We start from the raw sequence: 25,513 nt of genomic DNA, 5'->3' as shown, positions 1-25,513 counted from the left end.
CTAAAATAGCTGACAAGTACAGTATTACCAGACAATAACACACCTCCCATAAGTCTGTCTTCTTTAACTAATTAATTTTCTTAATTTATAAATTTTAAATTAATTGTTTTTGATGCTGGGGATCTAATCAAGGATATGTCATAAAAGTGCTCTACCACTGAGCCACCCCCCAGCCCCTCACTAGGGGATTCTAGGCAGGGGCTCTACCACTGAGCCACACCCCAGCCCCTCACTAGGGGATTCTAGGTGTCTTAGTTATTTTTCTCTTGCTGTGATACGACACCATGACCAAGAAGACTTAGAGAAGAGTTTATGTGGGGCACAGTTTTAGAGGGTGAGAGTTCATGACACTCACAGTGGGGAGCATGACAGCAGACGGGCAGGCATGTTACTGGTGCAGTAACTGAGAATTCACACATTGAGAAACAACTACTGTGTACCCCTGCCTGACCCAGAAGTCACTTGTAGACCAGACTGGTCCCTAACTCACGGATCCTCCGGCCTCTGCATCTCTACCAGTGGGATTAAAGGAGTGTACCACCATAGCCAGATCTTTCTATTCTTCTCCTTTTTCTTTTTTACCTTGATAGGATTTGAGAGCTTTAATTTTTTTTTATTTGAAAAACTCATTCTTAAATTTACTTAGAAATTCAACATTTTTTCCCAGTGACCTCTCAACTTTTATTGGTCCCTTAGTCCCCAGGGGTAGCCTCCTTCTCAGCCTCGGTGCCTCAAAACTCTGGTGTCATTGGTCTCGTACACCACTTTGCCATCCACGACCTTGTGGTGGTTGTCCTCTGGGCAGTTTACATGGAGTTATTGGAGTCTGGGGCATCGCTGAGACTGAAGTCTTCCCCATCTTCCAGCAAGCGGTGGTAGGTGACAATCTCAGACTCAAGCTTGACCTTGATGTTCAGCAGGACTTCATATTCCTGGGTCTGGTGCTGCCCCTCTGCCCAGGCTTGTGCCAGCTCTGACCCCAGGTGCAGAAGGACCCCATTGAGCTGCTCCATCTGCGTGTCATGTTAGGCCTCCACACCCCTAAGGCTGTGCTCCAAGCTGATGTTCTGACTTTTCATGGCTTCTAGGTCAATCTCCAAGGCCTGGAGGGTGCGCCTCAGGTCCACGAATGTGGCCTCAGCATCTCTGACTTCCGCAGACTGGGTAGTGACTACCGTGGTGCTCTCCTCAATCTGCCGGGATTAGTACTTGTTTAGTTCCTCACGGTTCTTCTGAGCCAGCTCCTCATACTGGGCCCGGATATCAGCCACGATCTTACTGAGGTCTTGAGATTTGGGGATATCCACTTCCACGGTCAATCCAGAACTGGCAATCTGGGCTTCCAGTCCTTTGACTTCCTACTCATGGTTCTTCTTCATGAACATCAGTTCCTCCTCGAGGGCTTCCATTTCTGTCTCCAGTTGCAGCCTTGTGATGTTGGTGTCATCCACTACCATTCCGAGTCCATGGATGTTGTTCTCCACAGACTGGCGCATATCCAGTTCCGTCTCATACTTGACTCTGAAGTCATCATCAGCAAGATGAGCATTGTTGATCTGCAGGATAATGAGGTCATTGTCCACAGAATTCACAAAGGTCTGAGTCGTCAGGTCCTCAATGGTCTTGAGATAGCAGCCCCAGTCTCTGATGCCCTGGGACCCCCTTTTCTCCACATGTTCCTGGATTTTGCTCTCCACTCTCCTGTTCTCAGTCTCTTCACCCTGTCCAGGTAGCTGGCCAGCTGATCATCCAGTTCTTGCACGGTCTTCTTTTTGGTCTGAATGCCACCCATTCCAACCAGGCCTGCAGACCCCACGGAGTCACCCCAGAAGCTTGGGGAGCGGGACATGGAGATCCGGGAATCAGAGCCCCCCAGCACCTGCATAGACACTGACTGCGCTGCTGGCAGGCCGGACCCACTGGCTGGGTGTCCATATAGAGCTCAGGGACCGGAAGTTGGTAGAAAACGTGGTGGAGTAGGTAGTGAAGCTTGTGTTGTCTGGAGAGGAGAGTGAAGCGAGAGACCAGGACAGGAGTTCGGACGGCTGTCAGAAATTTAACTTTTTAAAACGTTTATCCAGACAAGGTCATGCTATGCTCAGTCTGGCTTCAACCTGAGATCCCTTGAGCACTGGGAATATGGGAGTGTGCCACCACAGGCACTAATAATTGAATTTAAAAAGCTTCAACTGTTAATTATTTTCAAGTTTTTTTTATTATGTTATTTCTAATTTTGATTAGTCACAAGAATAGTCTGAGGAATTCTCACTATTCTTTACCAATTATTTAAACTTATTTCATTTATTTTCTACCTGTATATAGCCATGATTGGTGTGTGTGTGTATGTATATATATATATACCAATATGCATATGTTTATATACATGCATTCATATACATACCAATTATACCAATATTTATAATTACTATACATATGCTAATATCTGGTAAATATTAATTTGCACACTAATATTTTTTAATCATTTGTGAATAAACAGGAATGATTCCCCTTCTAGAACACAATTCATATTTCATTTCTGTGCTTATTCAAATATTACACATTAATGGTTGTCTCTTTTTCTCCTGCAGGGTATGACCCAGGTTCAGGTACTGTGCTGAGTTACCTGGTCTTTGCAGCCTTTTCAGCCTTTCTTGACCTTCAGTCTTGAGCAACATAAGCTACTTAGTTATCTTTCATTTGGGGTCCTGTCTTGATGCCTGTGTCTAGATCTGGTTTCTGTTTTGTCAGGAATGACTAGTAAACAAGACTGTGCTCCTCTCGCTGTGTGCAGTTAGGTAGCACTTGGGTTGGTTTGTTCCAACATTGGTTTTCTTTTATTTGATTATTTGGTCAACTTATTTCTTTCCTCGCCTTTGTAATCAATAGCTAATTTGTGCGGAGATAGTTTTATGCTTTATAAATTCTTTATGCTTCATCAATATTCACTCATTAGTTTTTTATATGCTGATGATTTTCTGACTCTATCCTTCATTCTATATTAATTATTATTATACTTACCATTTTTCTTGTTATCCCTTTAGTTAACAATAGTGTATTAATTTATAGCCCTATGACATCATAGGCTTTAGTCTGTTACAGTCATCACATAAAAATATTTTGACATTTAAATTGGTTAGAATTTGACAATGTAGATCTTTTCAATCTAGTTTTTGTCTCCTTTGACATGTCTTCATGAATCTTTTCGTGTTCTCTTGTTTTCTGGCACAGAAAGATATTTCTTTCAGGTTCATTTAATACTTTTCCTGCCCCAGCTTAGAAATATTGTAAATAGACAAACAACTAACCAATAAGTCAAACAACAAAGCACTAACCAATGAGCCAAACAACAAAGCACTAACCAACCAATCAACTAACCAGTCAAACAACTAACCAATGAGCCAACCAATCAACCAACAAACCAAACAAACAATCAAACAATTAATCAATGAGTCCACTAATCAAATAAGCAAGCAAGGAAGCAAGCAACCAATAAGCCTATGAACCAACCAATAAATCAGTCAATAAAGAATCCAACCAACCAACCAACTAACCAATCAACCAAACCATCAAACAACCAATGAGTCAAGAAATCAAGCAAGGAGGGAAGCAAGCAACTAACAAATGAACTAACTAACCAACCAAAAACTTAACTAGTCAACCAACCAGCCAACTAACCAACCAACCAACCAACCAACCAACCAACCAACCAACCAACCACCAACCAACTTGCCCATCATCCAGACTACTTACTAGCTATCCAACCAGGCATAAACAAATTCTGACCCTTAGTTGATCTTATTTTCAGCAGATTTCCTTTTTATAATTGGGAATGTGTTAGAATTGTGAACCCATTTTCTCTAAGTTTTATGACTGATCAAATATATCCAAATAGTGATGACAATGAGACTTAGCTTCAAATTGTTGTGGAAAAGAAGCAAGTAAAAATTTATCCTGTTGCATTGGAGTGGAGTCCAAGGGAGCAGTTTAAATCATGGTTTTTAATGTCTACATCTGTGGATCTATCTACCAGTCCACCCAATCCATCTATCCATTTACCCACCAACCTATCCATCCATCCATCCATCCATCCATTTTTCTATCCACCTTTGTCCCATCTCTAGATATGGAAATATTATTGAAATGAATATGCTGTACGGTGTGAATACACACCCCATATTTCTCAGCAGTGCCTACTGAGAAGACCTAGAAGCAATGACAAACCAGCGGCAATGAACACATCTTGTGCTAAGATTGTGATTTTTAATTATTCATCACAATTAAATTTTTAAAAAGTTGAGTCTTCTATTGTGCATAGGAAAATTCTCCAAGTGCTATATAGAGTTTACAGCTGCATTTTGTATGTCTCATTGTCCAACAGAACTTTCTCATGACAGGAATCTTTTGTATCTATCCTGGCTAGAATGGCATTGACTAGATGCACAATGATAACCAATGAGACTAAAAACCTGATTCTCTAGTTTAACTATAATCAGTTATATTAGCTACTTGTTATTAGTGGCTACCCTATCCAACTTTGGGTAAAGTTTTGAGATGTTTGTTTGTGTGTAAGTATGAGAGTGTTTGAGTCTTTTAATGATATTGCCAGATGTCCAGTATGAATATTAAATGCGTTATCTCACACGTTTTATATTGTACTATGAACGAATATTCAAGGTTACTAACACTATTGGTCCGATTCATTTTGTTCAAATGTGATATTGGACCCTTGAGTAGAACATGTTTTGTATATTTACATGTATATAATATATACATATATATCATCAAATTTCTCAATAATGTTGGATAGGTCCTTTAAATTTTTCTCTCTGTACCTGGCAAAGCTTGGGAGGGAAAAGATTCACATTGACCACTGTCTACCTTGTTAAATATTCATTTTATCATCTCAGATTTATTTTTGTTTGTGTTTGTCTGGCAAGTGTGTGCTCATCACTTTTCCTGGCACAGAGGAAGACCTTAATATTTATTTGCTGTATGAATAAATGTATGAATGCATTTTCTCAACTTTTCAGAGCATTTTGTTGTAGGTGTGCCCCTTTCCAAGATCAAAAATCTGCACTTTGTGTTTGACCCACACCAAATCACTCCATTCAGCTCACTTCCATGTCATGCTCAGCTGTTTAAAAGGCCTTGGCCCATAACCATACTGATGAATATTTTGCTTATCACCATAGATCCTTCATCTGGAGATGGATGACGATACAGACGGAGACCCACATTGGAGCACCGGACTGAGCTCCCCAAGGTCCAAATGAGGAGCAGAAGGACGAAGAAAATGAAAGAAGAAAATGAAAAAAGAAATAAGGACTGCGAGGGATGTTATCACCCACTGATACAAGGGGACGGATCTAATGAGAGCTTACCAACGCCAGTTGGACTGGGACTGAATGAGCACGTGATCCAACCAGATTCTCTGAATGTGGCCGGATTCTCTGAATGTGGCTAGCCCGGAGTCTTTCTGAAAAGCCATTGACAATGACACTGGGACTTGTTTCCTCTGCATATACTGGATTTTGGGGATCCAGTCTGTTTGGATTCTCACCTTCCTGGACCTGGAGGGAGGGGGAGGAGCTTGAACTTCCCACAGGGCAGGAAACCCTGTCTGCCCTTAGGGACAAAGAGGGAGGAGGAGAGGGAGTGGGGGGAGTGGGAGGGTGTTGGGAGGTGAGGCGGAAATGGAAACTTTTATAATTTAATAAAATTACTTTAAAAAAAAATAAAAGTCCACAAAATAAAAAAAAGGCTTTGTTCTCTTTATAAGAAAGTAAAGTTTATCCTGTCTTACTGCCTTCTAGGTAAGAATTTTGTCTCAAGGAATCTTTTCTACCATAAAGACTTCTACCCTCATGTTACTCTAAGAAAGATTTAATTTTCATTTTTTCTTTGATGATGCTGTGGATTAAACCTGGGGCCGCCTGCATGCTGGCTAGCGTTCTAGTGAACCACATCCCTAGCCCCATTTCTTTTTTTATTGCTTCTCCCCTACTCTTTTTTTTTTTTTAAAAAAAAACAATATTTTTATTAACTCTTTGGGAATGTCATACAGTGCATTTTGATCATAGACACTCCCTTCTCAATTCCTCCCAGGTCCATCCCACCTCTCTACCCACCCAACTTCATGTTCTCCTTTTCTTTTGAGCCAATTTATGCAACCAAATACTCTTAGGGGTGGGACCTGCCTGGAATATGGTCCACCTACCCAATGTTACATCTTTAAAGAAAATGGATTCTCCCTCTTCCAGAAGCTATCAAATGTCCATAGCTCTTCATCTAGGGGTGGGACTTCCTGCCTGTTGTCTGCACTGCATGCTGGGATTTTGTCTGACTTGAGCTTATGAAGAGCATGTGGATGATGTCATAATTGTTGTGTATCCACATGTGTAACTGTCCTGCTGTGTCCAGGAGACAGTGTTTTCTGTAGTCACCCACCACCTCTAGCTTTCTATTCATTTTTTAAAAATATTTTATTAGCTCTATACTTTAATTGTAAACAGTTAATTGTACAGTGTGATAAACACACACATGCACACACACACATTTATGTATAGTGTAATGACTTAATCAGGGTATGAATTTCACATCTTTAAGCATTAAATTTTTAGTAATGTGTAATAATTGTATATATTAATGTGATCCATACAGAGAAGAGCTTGAAGATGCCAAACCCAGACACATGCTAAGGAGATGGAAATATCATTCATCTTGATCTCATTGGTATGTGTGGTGCACCTGCACCGAAATAGCCATCCTGGTTAATGCAGACTCAGACCTGGTCAAAGTACCAAAGAGTAAGCGACTGAAGAGTGCTCAGCCTTAAATGTGCATCTTGTCACCTCCTTCCCACAAGGTCCAGGGAACATCCCAGAAGATGGGGCAGAAGGAGCTTAAGAACAGGAGGAAGGTGGAGACCTGTCATGGACCGTTGTCATCCGGCTATGACATTGCTGTTGCAGTCATGAACACACAGCTGCTATAGACACCTGCAGAATCATGAGCCCTCCAACCATGCACCATGGATAGAGGAGGTGCCGTGAGTACTTGTCCCTCAGTATGATCAGGGGATTGGTTCGAAGACCGGGTGCATATACAATCTACAGATGCTTGATTCCTATTATGGAGTGACACTGTAGTGGCAAGTAGCTCTCATTCCCTCCTTACATTTTTCTATTCCTTTGTGTAGACTCAGCACAGCATCCATGTGCTGCTTCCTTTGTGTAGACTCAGCACAGCACCCACGTGCTGCTTCTTTTGTGTAGACTCAGGCACAGCAAATTCCAATGTTGCTCTCTGGAACTTTCTGGATTTGTTTTTTTCCACGAATATTTTCAGAAGGCTGTAGGTTGAATACATCAGTGTGGAACCCACAGATATAGAATGCAGCTGTTTACAGATGTACATTTCCCAGCACAGGGTAAACTTGAATTCTGAAGTTACTTGGGCAGTTTTGAGGGCTATAGCCTACCTTAACTTCTAGTGGGCAGGATTCACTGCTTGGGAAATGTCAAAGGCGAAGGTGGGTCTCCCTTCTGTTCTCTGCAGCTGAGGGCTGCCCCGAATCAGGGCATATTGCTGTGGGAAGATAAAGATGTGCCACTGGATATGTGGAACAGTGACTAAGTATGTGATAAAGATGAAGGACAACAGGCAGCCTGGGCTGGGAAGGATGCTCCTGGGCTCATGCTTCTGCCCTGATATCTCACCAGCTACAGGGAAGGATGCTCTTGGGCTCCTGCTTCTGCCCTGACTTCTGACCAGCTACATCTGCTTGCAGAGTTCACCGTTGCCTGCACATACTTACCTTCAGGGGAACAAAGGAATCCTGGGAGCCACCCTGGCACGGATGTTCATTAGGAGTGGGATCTGGTCAAATCCTAAGCTTCAGGCTCCTCTCTCTCGATGGGATACACAGTTCAACTTCAATGCATTGCTGGAACAATGTAAAGAAGTAACACAGTCTGTGTCTGACCACACACTAAAGGATACACCCTTGGGCTGGGAAATGGCAGATATAACTATATTTCACTGTATACACATGTAAATTTCTCAAGAACAAAGACAAATTAAAAAAGATAAAATACATAATAAACATAGATTTACCTTAAGATAAAATAAGTTGATAAGTGATAAAACATTTTTAAAAATTAAAATTAAACCCATAAATGCTTTAATCTACATGCTGTGCCTAGGCTTGGTCTGCCAAGATCTTCTTTGGTCATTTGGGAAATCCTTGATAATTTCATCTTTGAACTTCCATATTGTGTGGAGTCTGAAGGAACCATGGCATTTATGTGTGACTGGGGCATATGCTATGGTAGCAGTGAGCTCAGGTTGTCCATGGTAACAGATTAACAGAAAAGCGTCAAGGGGTACCAGCAGCAGTCAAAATCCAGGGAACAGCATGGACCTGAGGTACTGGCAGTTTATCTTTGGGTCCTTGGATCTTGCCCCCTGTGATGGTTTGAATGATCAATGTCCCCCAGAGTTTTGAGCATTTGAATGCTTATGCCCAGTTGCTTCTGCTGTTTGGGAAGGATTAGAAGGTGTGGCCTTGTTGGAGGAAGTGTGTCCCTGGGGTTGTGCTTTGAGAGTTTAAAGCCTGGCCCTATTCTGAACTCATTCTCTCAACTTCCAGTTGCAGCCGCCAACCTCTGCCCTTCTGGTGTAGGAGGTCCTTCTGTCTATGTGTGACTTTTATTGGTTAATGAATAAAGAACCAGCTTGGCCTATAGCATGGGAGGAGGAAGGCAGAGTCAGAGAGAAGCCATGGAGCTACTGGAGATAGAAGCTGTGAACTTTACCTGGTAAGCCACAACCACATGGCAATATACAAATTAATAGAAATGGGTTAAATTAATATAAGAGTTATCCAATAAGAAGTTAGAGCTAATGGGCCAAACAGTGATTTAATTAATACAGTTTCTGTGTGATTATTTTGGGTCTAAGCTAGCCAGGTGGCCAGGAACCAACCAGTGATCTCCTCCAACACTCTGCCATCACAGACTCTACTCTTCTGGAATCGTAGGCCCAAATAAATCCTATCTTCTGGAAGTTGTCTTGGCCATAGAGTTTTATCACAACAGGAAAGTAGGCGATCTATTCCTTTTTGTGGGTACAAATATTAAAGCTTTGGCCTGAACATCTGGATATGACTGGTGGAACCTTAAACAACATGTTCTGCAAGTCAATTATTTGCAAAATAAAATTGCAAGAATACCAATCACAATAAAGCACACTGATGACTCATCAGAAGCTATATTTAGAATTTCTGGTTCTAAAATCACTTATCCACAGGCTTTGACATAAACATCATCACATTTGGTGCAGGAGGATGCTGTGTTCAAATGACACTTCAGATAGCCCTCTTAATATTGAAGGAGTACCTTTTGTTTATTTATTTATTTACTTTAGAGAATTCCATATATGAGTACAATATTTATGTCATCCCCCTTTTTCCTCTTCTCTATCCAATTCCTCCTGTCTCCCCCTGCTCCCTCTCAAATCCATGGCCTCTTTTTCTTGAATCATTATTGTTACATATATATGTATATATAATAAAACACATTTAGTGTTCCTCACATGCATGTGATTTCAGGGCCACTCATTCTGCATTGGATAACCAATTAGGGAGTGATGCTTGTTCTGTGGTCAAGAAAACTTTTGCAGTAGATGGAGACCATTACAGAAATCCCAAGCTGGCCGAAGTGCAGAGAACAACGGTGTTGGGGTGCCCAGCCCCAATAGATACATCTATCAGCACATTCCCTACAGCTGAGGTGCAGGGGACATTGAGGAAGAGAGGGAGGAAAGGCTGTAAGAGTCAGAGAACAGGACATCTGCTGTGAGACAGTGTCCTCGATCTGAGACAGGGAAACTGCCCCCATGATATCTCAACAATATGGCTGCCTACACAAGACGGGTTAAGTATTAATGTGGAGGAGGAAACCTCATAGTGCCTCACCACAGGCAATTAATGACGGCCGAGAGACGACGTCATTATAAAAATTATTTTTCCCTTGTAATTGAATACACACAGAGGAAAAAAATTGAGCAGGCAGTTTGAATTATGTTCAAAACCCTGAAACCACTTTCAGTTCCCTGTGTGACCTCCACAAGTTACAGGAAATGTCAGCGGAAGCATTAAAGTGCCATTATGTAAATTTACGTGGAAAATAAAACCCAGACTCACACAAAACTGGTTCCAAAGAAGAGTTAAAGCTTTTTGGAAAAAACGACTCCTTGAGAATCAACAGCTTTGGGCGTGCTCAAATGTGCATTGTCTGTGAATCGGAGACTTGTCCCTTTGTGACCACAGATTATGAAATCCAGACCATGTTGGGCACAGTTGCACCTATGGAAAATCAACCCCAAATGAACATCAATCAAATATTATTGAAAATGGGCCCTTGCCAAGATTGACAGGCTTACTTTCCATGGAACAATTGGGAGGTGAATTTACTGGAAACAGAAATCTTAGTGATCCAATAAAAGAATTTACAAAAATTTTATGGTTGAAGTATATCATTAATAAAGTATTCTCAGAGTCATTGAATTTCCCTGATGGCTAAGGATGTTGAACAATTCTTTCAGTGTTTCTCAGCCATTTGAGAGTCTTCTGTTGAGAATTCTTTTAGATCAGCATTCCATTTTTAGATTGGATTATTTGATATTTTAATGTCTAGTTTCTTGAGCTCTTTTTATATTTTGGAGATCAGCCTTCTGTCAAATGTGGGATTGGTGAAGATCTTTTCCCATTCTGAAGGTTGCTCTTTTGTCTCATTGACTACGTCCTTTGCCTTATGGAAGCTTTTCAGCTTTATGGGTCCCATTTATTAATTGTCATTCTCAATATCTGTGCTACTGGTTTTCTATTCAGGAAGTTGTCTCCTGTGCCAATGGGTTCAAGGCTATTTCCCACTTTCTCTTCTATTAGGTTCAGTATAACTGGATTTTTGTTGAAGTCTTTGAACCAATTGGACTTGAGTTTTGTGCATGGCAATAGATATAGATCTATTTGCATTCTTCTACATGCCAACATCCAGTTAGATCAGCACTAGTTGTTGAAGATACTTTCTTTTTCCGTTGTATAATTTTGGCTTTTTATTTTGTTTATAGGTGTGTGGATTTATGTCAGGGTATTCAATTTGATTCCATTGGTCCACCTGTCTGTTTTTATGCCAATACCAAGCTGTTTTTATTACTATTGCTCTACAGTAGAGCTTGAAATCAGGGACGGTGATACCTCCAGCAGTCTTTTATTATACAGGATTGTTTTAGCTATCTTGGTTTTTTTTTCATTGTTTTCCATATGAAGTTGAGTATTGTTCTTTCGAGGTCTGTAAAGAATTGTGTTGAAATTTTCATGGGCATTGCATTGAATCTGTAGATTACTTTTGGTAAGTCTGCCATTTTTACTATCTTAATCCTATTGATCCATAAGCATGGGAGATTGTTTTATTTCCTGATATCCTCTCCAGTTTCTTTCTTCAAAGACTTAAAGTCCTTGTCATACAGGTCTTTCATTTGTTTGTTTAGAGTCACCCCAAGATATTTTATGTTGCTTGTGGCTATTGTGAAGGGTGATGTTTCTCTGATTTCTTTCTTAGCCTATTTATCATTTGTATATAAAAGGGCTACTGTTTTTAAGTTAATTTTGTATTCAGTCATGTCACTGAAGGTGTTTATCAGTTGTAGGAGTTCCCTGGCAGAATTTTCGGGGCCACTTATGCATACTATTATATCATCTTCAAATAGTGAAAGTTTGACTTCTTCCTTTGCAATTTGTATCCACTTTCTCTTTCTTTTGTTGTCTTGTCACTGTAGCTAGAACCTCAAGCACTATATTGAATAGATATGGAGAGAGTGGACAGCCTTTTCTTGTTCCTGATTTTAGTGGAATCGCTTTGATTTTCTATTTAATTTGATATTGGCCATTGACTTGCTGTATATTGCTTTTATTATGTTTAAGTATGTTCCTTATATCTCTCCAAGACCTTTATCATGAAGGGTGCTGGTTTTGTTGAATGCCTTTTCAGCATCCAATGAGATGATTGTGTGGTTTTTTCTTTGCTTGTTTATATGGTGGATTACATTCATAGATTTTCCTATGTTGAACCATCTCTGTATCTCTGAAATGAAACCTACTTGATCATGATGGATAATCTTTTTGATGTGTTCTTGGATTCTGTTTGCCAGCATTTTTTGGGGGGTTATTTTTTCATCAATGTTCATAAGGGAAATTGATCTCTAATTTTCTTTCTTTTTTTGTTGTTGAATCTTTGTGTGGTTTGGGTATCAGGGTAACTGTAACCTCATAAAGAGAATTTGGCAATGTCCCTTCTGTTTCTAGTGTGTGAAAAAATTTAAGGAGTAATGCTATTAGCTCTTCTTCGAAATTCTGGTAGAATTCAGTGCTGAAATTTTATACCTGTCAGAATGGCTAAGATTAAAAACACTAATGATAGCTTATGTTCGAGAGAATGTGGAGTAAGGGGACTACTCCTCCACAGCTGGTTGGAGTGCAAACTTGGAATGCCCCATAGGAAATCAATATGGCAGTTTCTCAGAAAATTGAGAATCAGTCTATCTCAAGACCTAGGGATACCAATCTTGGGGATATACCCAATAATACCACAAGGATCTTTGCTCAATTATGTTAATAGCAGTGTTATTCATAATAGCTAGAATCTGGAAATAAGCCTAGATGTTCCTCAACGGAAGAATGGACAAAAAAACTGTGGTACGTTTATACAATGGAGTATTACTCAGCTGTAAAAATAATGACATCATGAACTTTGCAGGCAAATGGATGAACCTAGAAAACAATCATCCAGACCCAGACCCAGAGATATAAAATATAAATAAACAAAAAAATATATAAGATAACCTGGACTCAGAAACAGAAACATGCTATGTACTTACTCATAAACGGATATTAGATGTAAAAGAAAGGATTCCAGGCTATAACGCATAGCCCTTGAGAGGCTAGGTAGCATGGAGGGCCCAAAGAGGGACTCATGGATTTCCATGTAAGGGGAAACAGAAGAGATCTCCTGGGTAAACTGGAGGTGGGAAGTAAGGATGGGAACATTTGGGATCTAATTGGGTGGGTTGGGAGTGGGTTGGAGAGGAAAATAATATAAGAGATGTCTGGATGGGGATCATTTTGGGATCAGGGTGAAACCTGGTGCCAGAGAAACATCCAAGGATGCCCCCAGCTAAGACTCCTAGCAACAGTGGAAAGGGTATCTAAACTGGACATCCCCTGTAATCAGATTGGTCACTACCCATCAGAAACTGATGGAAACAGATGCAGAGATCCACTACCACACACTAGCTCAACTCCAGGAGTCTTGTTGAGAGGGAGGAAGGATTGTACAAGCAGGGGAGTGGGGTGGAGGATTCAAAGTCACCAAAGGAAACACTCAGAAACAAGTAATCTGAGCTCATAGGAGCTCACAGTCTCTGGAGCAACAGCTAGGGAGCCTGTATGGGACTGACCTAGGCCCTCTACATATGTGTGACAGTTTTGTGGCTTGGTTTATTTGTGAGACTCACAGCAGTGGGATCAGGCCTGTCCCTAACACTTGGGTTGGCTTTTGGAAACCTATTCCTTGTACTGGGTGGGCTGCCTTGCCCAGCCTTAATGCAAAGGAAGGAACTTAGTCCTACTTTAACTTGGTATGTCATGCTTTGTTAACACCCATGGAAGGCCTGCCCATTTCTGAGCAGAAACACAGGAGGAGTGGATATGGGGGGGGGCAGAAGGGAGGTGTGAGGAGGGAATGGGAGGGGAGAAGGGAGGGGGAACTGCAGTATGGATGCAAAATAAATGAAAAAATTAATTAATAAAAGAAAAATAAAGTATTATTTACTTTACAATGTAGGTATGACACAAAATATTTTATGTTCATTTTTGCCCATGTAATTTCAATATAAAAAACAGAACTTAAATTTTCGATGTATTTATTTAGTGTGTGTGTGTCATTGTGTGCTTATAGACAACACGTGAGCGTCTGTTCTCTCCTTCCACTGTGTTGGTTCCAACCCAGGTTGCCAGGCTCAGCAGAAAGTGTATTTCACAACTGAGCCATCTTGCCAGCCCAGTAACAGAGTTTTTTTTAATGGAAAAGATATTATACTATCTTGTATCAGTTTTAAAACTCACGTTAGTCTGTGTGTCACACAAGTGATGCTCTTTGGCCACTTAAGGACCCTCCTCCAGGATCCATCTGTCTGTCCTCTGTAAAGTTACTGCTCTGTAGAGAGATGCTTCTGAGACCACTAGACAGCATTTCTTACTATGCATTTGCCCGCTAATCTCAGTACTACTATGGCTGCCCGCCTCAGGTCTTGTCATGCTGTCTGCTTAGTGCTGATGTTCTGTGTCAGTCATTCCCCGTTCTTCATCCTCTCTCTCCATACTTAGCTTTTCTTTCTTCCTTCTCCCTCTTCCTCCCCTCTTCTTTATCCTCTTCTTCTATCCCCCCTTTTCTTTTTCCTCCTCTCTCTCTTCCTCCTCTCTTCTTCCTCCTCTCCTTCCCCTGCCCTCTCTTCTTTCTCCCCCTCTTTCTCTCCTTCCTCTTCCTCCATCTTTTCATTCTTCTCTCTTATTCCTCTTCTTTTCCCTCCTTTTCTTCTCCTTTCTCTTCCCTCTCTTCATCCTTCTTTCTTCTTCCTCTCCCTCTTCTTTCTCCTTCTCTTCCTCCTCTCTTTCCTCCTCTTTTCTCTTCACCCTTCTCTCTTCTTCCTCCCTCTTCTTCCTCCCTCTTTCTCTTCCTTCCTCTCTTCTTTCTGTTTCCTCTTCTCCTTCCTTTTCCTCTCTCTTCATCTTTCTCTCTTTCTTCTTCCTCCCCTCTCCTTCCTTCTCCTCTCCATCTTCATCCTTCTCTTTCTTCCTCTCTCCCTTTATCCTTCTCTCTTTCTTCTTCTTCCTCATGTTTCTGCCACTGATATTTTCTCTCCCCTTCTTCTTACTCACTTGCAGTGCTAGGAAGGGAATCATAGTCTCCTTCTGGGAGCATTGTGCACAGCCTTTCCCCTTGTTTATTCATTCAAGTATCCTTGAATATCAATGGACTTAGAACCATATTTTTCATTCTTAGGGTTGAAATTCATTGTTGTTGTATTACTTACTTTTGCCATTACAGTTATAAAATAGCCGACTGAAAAAGTGACACCAAGAAGGAAGGATTTGTTGGTCTGAGGGTACAGTGCATCATGGTGGAGAAAGCATGGGTCAACTAATTGTTTGCTTTCCCTCTTTTTATTCAGACTAAGTCTGCAGCCCATGGGATTGCACCACGTACATGCAGGGCAGATCCCCCTCACTAGTTCAATCCTGGAAACAACTTCAAGGACATACTCACAGGCATGTCTTCTAGGTGATTCCAAATCTATTCAAATTGACAATGACCATTAACCCCCGTTGATGTCATTTTCTGGCCCTTATTGCCCTTGGTTTAGTTAAGTTTAGCTTATTTCCAGGGTCTTTCAACGTGAAACCCCCATTACTCAACTCTTCAGGAATTTTCTGGCAAGCACCTATTTATCCCCCTTCCCTCTGATCCATCCATAAAAATTTCTCTCTTATGTGCAACTTTCCTGGAATCTCTAAAATCCTGGATCCAGGAGATAAATCAGGCACTGTGTCTTGACTAGGTCACATGAAGGTGTTCTTTGAGTAGCTCTGATGACCAAAAGGCAAAGTTCATAGCTTATCAGCAGGAGTCTCCCCCACACAATGTCACATTGGTTTTCTCTTTCTTGACACTGTGCTGATGGTTGCCTTTTGGACCCAGCATTCTCTTCATCCTGATTGGGAAGGAGGCACCCCAAGGGACTTGCTTAAGGTTGAGAGTCCTGGCTAAGAACAAGGGTTGGGCACCATTTCTCTGTTTTACTGACTCTACCAGGCCGCTCTGGCTCTTGATCTAATCTTTGCCACATTGTAAGGAGAGCTCTCACGGCAAATTAGGATTGTGTTGCCCAGAAATGAAACTGTCTTATTAGGGGCCATGTTTACTTCTTTGTACAGGGAGGGACCTCAGCTGAAGGTCAAACAGAAATATTCCAACAGTATAGGAATTACCTGCAGCCTGTTTTAGTTAGTTTTCTCATTGCTATGACCAAACGCCTGAGAAGTCAGTCCTGAAAATACATATACAGATGACTTTATATGGACACAACCCCTTATATTTAGGAATATGTATGTATATACAAGTATATGCATGCAATAAGAATTAATGGAAAAAGAGGTTGTGAATTTGAAGGTGAACAGGGTGGGATATGTGGGAGGGTTTGGAGGGAGGAGAGGGAAGGGAGAAATGTCTTAAATTATATTATCAAAAATAACTAAAGAAGCAACTTAAAGGAAAAAGCAACTTTAAGGAAGAAGCGGTCATTTGTCTCAAGGTTTGGGGGTGGCGTTCATAGTGGAGAGGTCATCATGGCAGTGCTTGCATGGAGGCAACATCTCAGTGGACCAGAAATATGAATGCTAGTGCCTAGCTGGCTCTCACTTTTAACCCTTTCTGATTTAGCCTGGGACTGCAGCCCACAGGACAGTGACCCCAAGAAACACTCTCACATCCAGATGTGTGCCTTGGTAATACCCCAGATGTTGCATCATCATTGTCGTCGTCATCATCATCATCACTATTATCATTTGAGAATTTCATATGTGCATAAATTTTGTTTAAATCAAACCCACCCCACCCCTCCCCTCTAACTCCTCCTCCAATTCCCATGAATGCTTCCCTTCCCCGACTTCAGGTGCTGCTTTGTTGTTTTAACTGACTGAACATTAGTGCTGCCTGTGTGTGCATGCGTGCACGGTCATCCACTGGAGCGTGGGCAGCTCCTCAGGGGTCACATCTCTGAAGAAAATCGACTCCCTCTCCTCCAGGAGCCAACAATAGCCCAGAGCTCCTCGGACACAGGTGGGACTTGGTGCGTCCTTCCTTGTTCCATGCTGGGCTGTTCTGATTCTGCGCAGGCCCTGCACGTGTGATCGCAGCCTCCGTGAGTTCACGTGGGCAAAGACACTGTCCTGTCTGATAAATTCTGTCTCACCACAGGTATGTGCTACCTCTGTCCCAGGTACGTCTTAATCTAATCACACTGATGATCAAAACGACCCAGCACAAAGTCTTGTATTTTCTCGCCAGGCATTTCAGAGGATGGCATTTTAAGACTGAACTGTGAGCAGTATTTTTAAAAAGATTGGCTACAAATTTAAAGTCATGCTGTTTCGTGTAGGAAATACAACATTCCTGCTGCCTCGACACGTTATGGTGTGTTATAACTTTAGTTATAAAGGCGGTGTCGGCTCGTTACAAAACCCACATTAATATAAGGGCCGAGTTTGTTCACACAAAACTCAAACGCTTACCAGGGATATGTTCACAATGTTATCCTTTGTTATTGAGGAGACAAGGACTTAGACTTCTGCTTCTAAAATCTAGGCAGTGAAGTAGAGGCTTTGGCAGTCCCGGATCTCTGTGGAAGGAACAGAGGGGAAGAGGGGATTTCTCAGTGCTTCTGATCTGCAGAGACTGGATATATGTTTGATGAGCAGAAATTGCTGTTTTCTTCCTCCCTTCTTTTTGGTGCATGTCGTTGTCACTAAATCTGGATAAGGTCTTGCCTCTCTCTTTGGGTCCCCAGCTGCTCTTGTACCTTGTGTGCCAGCCTGGACTTGAGCTCAAGTCAATCCTTCTGCCTCAGCCTCCTGAGTACTGAGATGACAGGCTGTGTAACCCTACACCACCTATAGAGAAAGGGTTAGAAGGCTAGTCTCTGGGTTCCCAGTGGCAGATGTTTGTTTCCTGTGATATTTAATTGCCTTTATTTTCTTATGACAGAATTTTTAGATTCTTCTTAAATGTTGGATGCTTTTATTCATTCATTCAGTAAAAATGTATCGTGGCCAGAGAGCTGGCTTCAGTGTTTCAGAGTGCTTGCCGATCTTCCAGAGAACCTACGTTCGGTTCCCGGTACCCATGTCAGGATGCTCACGACTGCCTGTAACTCCAGTTGAGGAGCCTCTGACACCTTCTTTTTCCAGTCTCCATGGGCATCCACACACTTGCATGCCTACACTCACACAGAAACAAATAATAAAACAATCTTTAAAAAAGCATTTACTAGTTCCCTACATATGACATGAATAGTTAGTGTCATTGAGGGCGGATGTGGAGGGGTTGTGTCTAGTTGTTCAACATCACAGGCTGGCTTTGGGGGCTTGAACTCCAGGGTTCTGCTACCATGGATCCTTAGGAGGGTGACTGTGCTGGTGTTTTGTCAACTTGATACATAGTAGACAGTGTGATGAGGAACCTTCTGCTGAAGAATGGCCTCCATCAGCTTGACCTGTGGGAACGTCTGTAAGTCTGTGGGGGAACTTCCTGATAGATGATTGGCATGGGAAGAGCCCACTGTGGGCAGCGCCACCCCTAGGCGGGTGGTCCTGGGCTATATAAGAAGCAGGTTGAGCAAGCCAGGGGGAGCAAGGCAGGAAGCAGCACCCCTCCGTGACCTCTGCTCCCATGAGTTCCTGCCTTGTGCTCCTGCCCCGACTTCCCTTCATGATGAGCTGTAAGTTCTAAGATATTTAATAAATACTTTCCTTTTTGAGTTGCTTTCGGTCATGGAATTTTTCACAGCAATAGAAAGCCACCTGGCTTCCCCCCTCTATGGACCATGAGCTGGAATTCAGAGAAGCCTTTTCCCCACCCAAGTTTGACTCACCACAGCAGTAGCAAAGCAAAGTAGGGCAGGCCGTGGGGCAATATAAGGGGAGGGTTTTCCAGAAGTGAACTGCCTGGAATATGTAAAGGCTACTGGTAAGACAAATAAAAAAAAATCATTAATGACTTCGGGGTATAATTTTGGGAGATGAAAACAGGGTGAAATGTTGTCTTAAACTAGAATTTTAAGCTTCTCATTAGTTCGGTAGTCTATAAAATCTTCAGCAGGATGTTGGTTTGGATGGGAAGTGTTTCCCAAAGGCCGTGTGCAATTAACACGTTGTGTAACCACTCTAGAACTCGCAAGGCCTTCCAGTGTCAGAGTTTCAGGTCTTCCTGGCTTTGCATGAACGTCACGCTGTTACGCACGCAGGCTCCACCCCAGGGCAGCTGTCCACAGCTGCAAGCAGGGTCCCAGGCGGGTGATCTGAGAATCAAGATCTGCATAGCTCCTTTGGGGCTGCACTTGTCTCCCCCATTTCCTTCACTTAAGATGGGAGACTGGCTGGATCGCAAGCTTTCTTTCCCTTTGCTTTCACCCCACTTTAGGATGTAAACGCACCTCACGGCCTCTCCGAATCCAAAGGATTCTTTGGAATACTGATTAGTAGGAAAAATTTTGTTTCAAGGCATGAGCCTTTTTTTTTTTTTTAAACGGGGGGCATTTGTCAGTGAGTATCATCTGCCATCTTGGATTATTTTCTCATTTGCCTCTGGACTCAGGATTTAAGTCCTTAAGCTGACACAAGCCTTCAGGCTCACTGTTATGCTGGGGGTAGGGGGCGCTAGCCCAATCTCTCTTCTTTCTCACCTCCTCACAACCACCACTTTGGTTTAGCTGTTGTACTCTGGATGTAGGGTGACCAGACCTCCCCCAGTATATGCTCCCACCACGCTGCCCTGCCCTGCCACAGGGCCAGAGTGACTAAGACCCTGGACTGACACCTCAGCATCCAAGAGAGATCACCCTTGAACTCAGAGCCTATCATGGTCCAAGCTTTGCTTGTTTTGCTTTCTTCCTCGGTGACATTGTTTTACAGGAGAGGCAGGTGCAAGCGTGATAGCACAGGTGATGGTCCATGGGGTTCAGGTGGGAAGAGAAGCATTGAAGGAAAGGTAAAGGCATGCTGTGCACTGGAGGCAGAGCCTGCTGGCTGGAGAAGGTGGCAGGGAGAAGCCAAACGCCTAATGTGGTGGGCGGGGTGGGGGGGGGAAGGAGCAAAGAAGCCATGGAAAGCAAAGAAAACGACACTGGGCATCCATCGCTGTAAGTACATTCCTTGCTAATCAATCAGTTTTTACTGTGACGCCTCCAGCTCAGCTCATAAGGCCGGAAAGCAGCTTCGGCAGCGGTTTAAGATGTTTCCAGTTTAATAATCCCCGCTAATTGAAAGTAGCTCAGAAACGGGGGGGAGGAGAGGTGGAGAGCTGGGGGTGCAGAGCAGTTTATGGTAGTGGAGATGCCCCTATGGGGAATGAAATAACCTTTGATGCTGGAGGGGAAACCCACTTTCTGGGTCCCCAAATAACTAATTTCTACAACTGTCTGCTTTGCCACCGAGCCCTCCTCTTCTTCTGTTTTAATTGTGGAACGAAACAGCAGCAGGATTGCTGAGAAACCTGTTTTTAATCTACGGAAAATTAGCTACCCCCTACTGCAAAAGCTGGATTTTCCCCCCCTTCGACGGAGAATTACATTCATTTTTATAATTGTTCTTTCCTTTTATATCACCTGATATGACAAATGCAAGGCTACGTTACAGCTCATCTGCTCAACACTGTCCTTAGGAATCCGAGACATCCGTGCTTTAATGGAGAAATTGCCCGACTGGAGTTAATCTTGTCACCTTCGCCCCGGCGATCGTATTGGTTGCAGACATCTGCTGACCTAACCTGCAGAGCTTAAAACAAAAACACATTTACATGTGCGGGCTGAGATATTTGGTTCAAACGATGTCTAAATAGGTCATAATGAAAAGTAATTTTTAGCCCGAGACAAAGCTACCATTTAACCAGACTTTTGACAGCTTTTAAACATACATAATTATTTGGCATTGTAATTTAAACAGGTAAAAGACAGATTTTTTTTTAAGCACAAAGGACTTAGCCCTGGTTTCTGTAGCTTCCTAGCAGAATTAAGGACAGAGGATATAGATATAGGAAAAAGGGGCGGGGCGTGAATCTGCCATGCCAGGGGTCAGTTAGGCTGGCCTTTCCCCTCTGCATTCACACACACCCACCCCGGAAGGTGGATCTAGACACATGTACCTTCTTCTCATAGATTTTTAATTATATTTGGCCTCTCCAGATCTTAATTAGTTTTTGAGAGAGTGTCATATGTAGTTCCGGCTGGGTCCTCCTGCCATCTCCTCTTACCTGCCTGGGTCCATGTCCTTTTCCTGTCGTGAGTCTCACTTCTCCAACTAAACTGATTTAATAAAGATGGTTATCCCTATGCTAAGTTTAAAAGTACCTTTGGGTGTATCTATCTATCTATCCATCTTTTCATCATCTTTCTTTATGTCTTTCCATCCATCCATTCACCCATGCATCCATCCATTCACCCATCCATCCATCCATCCATCCATCCATGTTGTTTAGTTTTATTGTCACCTTGACACGACCCAAAATCACGCAGTAAGATGGAGTCTCAGTTGAGGGATTGCCCAGATCATAATGACCTGTGGCCATGTCTGTGGACATTGTCTTGATTGGTAATTGATGCAGGATATTAGCCCGCTGTGGGTGACACCACTCCTGTGCAGAAGGTCCTGGTTTGTATAAGAAAGCTGTCTGAGCACAGGCGAGAGGGGGCAAGTGAGTCAGTCAACAGTGTTCCTTCCTGGCTTCTGCTTCAGTTCCTGCCTTGAGTTCCATCTGTGATAGCCTGTGACCTGGCAGAGCTGAAAGAAGCTCCCTCCTCCCTAGGCTGCTTTTGGTCAGAATGTTTTATCACCCAAAACAAAGCAAACTACAACTATGTTATTATGTTATTATCTATCTCAATGTTCATCCATCCATCATTATCTATACATTTACCTATTTCCTGTGTATCTATCCATCTATTATTTATATATCCATCCATTTGTTACCATCCATCCATTATCCACCTATCCATCCATCCATCATCTATTCATCTATCTACAAATCATTTTACCTGTGTATGTATACACACATGTATGCACTATCATCTGTTTATCTATGTACCATTTCTATATCTGTTTGTATATATCTTTGCATCTCTCCACTTACTCATGTATCTATGTGTCTACATGTTCTGTGTCAATGAGTTCAACCAGTCCATGGATTGAAAATACTTAAAAACTCAATCTATATGGAACATGCATATACCTTATTTCTTTGTCATTTCCCCTAAACAATACAACAACTATATATTATTTAAGTATTATTCATAAAAAAGACCCTACAGCTGATTTCACAGGAGGCTTGCACAGGTTATGTGCAAACACCATGCCATTTTCCACAAAGAACCTGCGCATCTGAGAATTTTGGTATCATAACATCTTAGGACCAATCTCCCATGGCTATTGAGGGACAATTTATTTAATTCTAATGACAGAACTGTGAGCTAGCTGTAGTGAATACTCCCATTTGGCAGATAATAAGTTGAGGTTTATCAGTGGTGGCAGCTAGCTTCAAAACGGGATAGAGTGTTCAGCTTTTTTTTTTTTTTTGACTAAATGTGCCTCTACTCTGACCCCGAGATTCTTCATCTATCGGAAGACACATTTGGAACCAACTCTTCCTATTCCTTTTCTCCTTGTTAGCTTTTGAAAAATCCAGTGACTCATTCATTCAGCTCTCACGTGTGTGCTTGTTTGGGCCTCAGCTTACAGGCTCTGGGGATGGATGGTGGCTCCTTTGACCAACCGCCTCCCCTGTGTCTGACCAGGCTGCCAGGTAAGGCAAACCCTCCTCTGAGGCTTCTCCATCAAATTTGCTGGCTTTCTTCAGCCATCAGTTGGGCTGCTGTGCAGGCACTGTGAGTAGAGCATCCTCCTTCCCACAACCCTGAGCTCTTGTCTTGTTTGAATCTGGACAATTAAAGAAACGTGCTACTGTATTGGGGCTTGGCCACCCTACCACACCGGCCTGCGTGCTGGGGCCGGGCCACCCTACCACACTACGGCACTGGAAATAAGCACCCGATTGAAGTCTGACTTCTCAGCTTAAGGTTCAGAGAACCAGTCACCGTCTACATGGGGTAGACAGGAAGGAAGACTGGTTTATCTCCTTGGCTGCAGAAGGGCTCCTATCGGCCCCTCTCCAGCCAGAGGGCTGGAGTTAAGGCCTGGGTAGGAAGAAAGCTGTTCCCTTCAAAACCAGATCTGAGGTGGGGCCACATAGCCTTCCCTGGGCTATGACTCAAAGCCTACAAACAAGAAGTGTTTATTACCTCCAAAGTAGCGTGGGTCGTGTAGGGCTGAATGGAGAGGTGAGGTATTGCCTCTGTTATCTTTTGAACTAACTGCTATTGCGTGTCCCATGACCAGCGGTGGCAGGGTTTTTGTTCCCATGAATGAATGGGCCATAAATCTGCTGGGGTTGACGCTAGTAGCTGCACTAGAGGGGGAGAAGCAGAACTGTGCCTGGGATCGCGTGGTCGCTGCCTGCCTGCGAAATGAATTCAATAAAATGGAGGTGATCTGCGCTTATTTATAGGGCAAATGGATACATCCAGTCCGGGCCATCAGGACCTAACTTAGCACTTCCTCACTTCTACCCCGTGCAGCCCTTTGCTGTACCCAGGGTGGTTCTGGGCACTGGGAGCAACCGCGGTGGTGACAGAGCCAGCGCGATGCTGCCGACAGAGCAGTGTTCCTCTCTCTTCATCGGAGGTTCTGGAATCTTCCAGACTAATTTCTGTAAGGGTTTTGTTCTTTTGCGCTGCAAAACCCGCAGTTGTGAACACTTCTTTATTTACACCTCACTTTTGAGGCTGAATGACAGGAAATGGCATAAAATTAATTGCTATTTCTCAGACCTCTGAAACAATAAATTTCAGCCATCATAAATTTGGAGGTGAGTTAAGTACTGAAAACAATTTATTGCTAATTTTTCCCTTAATTGCATTCCCGAGAAGGAGGTTTTGTGCTTCCTGGCGGAATTATTACATCAAAATGATGCGTTAGAAAGCACAGTGAGTAGTAAATCAGAAGCTCACCTGAAAGAGGTCAAAGGTCTCTCACAATTCACTCTCCTGTCTGCAAGGCAGGTCCTCAGTGCATAAAAGGATCGGGCACGATGCACCTGCTGTCCCCTCTCAGCTCCTCACGGCACTGCGCAGAGACACGGAAATCTGATTCGATAAGATGTCTCACCTCCTGGAAGTGACAGCCCACACCCCTCAGGGAAACAGAGTAGAGGGGACCTGATGAGCTGATCACCTGTGCAGCCTCCCCGACTCTGTTCATTTGTTTCTCGGCTCCGCGTCCCGTCAGGCTAACTGCAGTTGAAGCCAGATGACAGGCTGACCCTGCTGGGACAGGAGAAGTTGAAAGACGGTGACGGCACAGCCGGAAGTGTTGGGGTGAAGGAAGACCTGTTCCCGTCTCACTGTGGGTGCTGAGAGACATGGGTGGATGCCCCGGCTACTTTCTTACTGCTGTGATGAAACGCTATGACCAAGACAACTTACAAAAGAAATCATTTAACTTGACTTCTGGTTTCAAGGGTTAGTTTTGTCTTAGTTTGTGTTTCTATCGCCGTGAAGAGACACCATGATCATAGTAATTCTTGTAAAGGAAACAGTGAATTGGGGTTGGCTGACGGTTCAGAGGTTTAGCCCCATGGTTATCATGGTGGGAAGCATGGTGGCACACAGACAGGCCTGGTGCTGGGAGTGGTAGCCGAGTCTTCCATCTGGATCCACAGGCAGCAGGAAGGGACAGTGACACACTGGCCAGGCTTGAGTTTCTGAGGCTTCAAAGCCCACCCCCTAGTGACACACTTCCTCAAACAAAGCCACACCTCCTAACAGTGTCACTCTCTAGGGGCCTAAGAGGGACACTTTCATCCAAACCACCACAGAGTTCTTGATGGCAGAGCAAGGCCATGGTGGCAGCAACAGCTGAGTGCTCACATCTTGAGCTACAACCACAAGGCAGAGAGAAAGATCTCTGGGAGTCCCAAGAGTCTTTCGAAACCTCGAACTCTGTCCCCAAATGACACACCTCTTCCAATAAGGCCACACTTCCTGATCCTTCCCATATAGTTCCGTCACCTGAGGACCAAGTATTCAAACACGTGAGCCAATGGGGGCCATCCTCATTCAAACCACCACAGCTGAGAAGGGCAGCTTTCCCTAGCAGAGGATTTGCTGGCAGTGAAACTCTGGCAGATAAAAAGTGGAGGATTGGCAGGTGCCATCAGTGAGTGGGGGTGTCTTGTTACCTCCTAGCCCAGTGGCAGAAATGCTTGGTGATGATGGAGAAAGTCTGCGGCTACCTGCTTGCCTCCATGACTTCTGTGTTGCGGTGACCAGATGCCTCACAGAAAGGTCCATTCTGGCTTCAGTTTCAGAAGGTTTCAGTCCTGCACAGTGGGGGATGCAGGGCAAAGCATCTCTGAAGGGGCTAGCTAGCAGGCTGTGGAGCTGAGACAGATAGGCCAGGAAGCAGAGAGCCTTGCTGTAGCCAGGGGACAGTCTCTCCTTCACAGGCCTAATGCCGCTAGCTAGCTGACATCTCCTAAAAGCTCCACAGACTCTTAAAACGTCACCACCATCC

The 25,513-nt window shown here is 43.2% G+C and overlaps 1 pseudogene; it reads right to left on the bottom strand.

The window, feature by feature from the left end:
• Positions 1-717: 717 nt before the first annotated feature.
• The window catches only part of LOC125409688 (keratin, type I cytoskeletal 18-like), a 59,392-nt pseudogene continuing 34,596 nt past the window's right edge, over positions 718-25,513 (bottom strand).

The sequence above is a fragment of the Myodes glareolus genome, chromosome 1 (genome assembly GCF_982192425.1).
Source record: "Myodes glareolus chromosome 1, mMyoGla1.1, whole genome shotgun sequence".
Lineage (NCBI taxonomy): Eukaryota > Metazoa > Chordata > Mammalia > Rodentia > Cricetidae > Myodes > Myodes glareolus.
The sequence above is the reverse complement of the archived record's forward strand: the minus strand, read 5'-3'. Positions and strand labels throughout refer to the sequence as shown.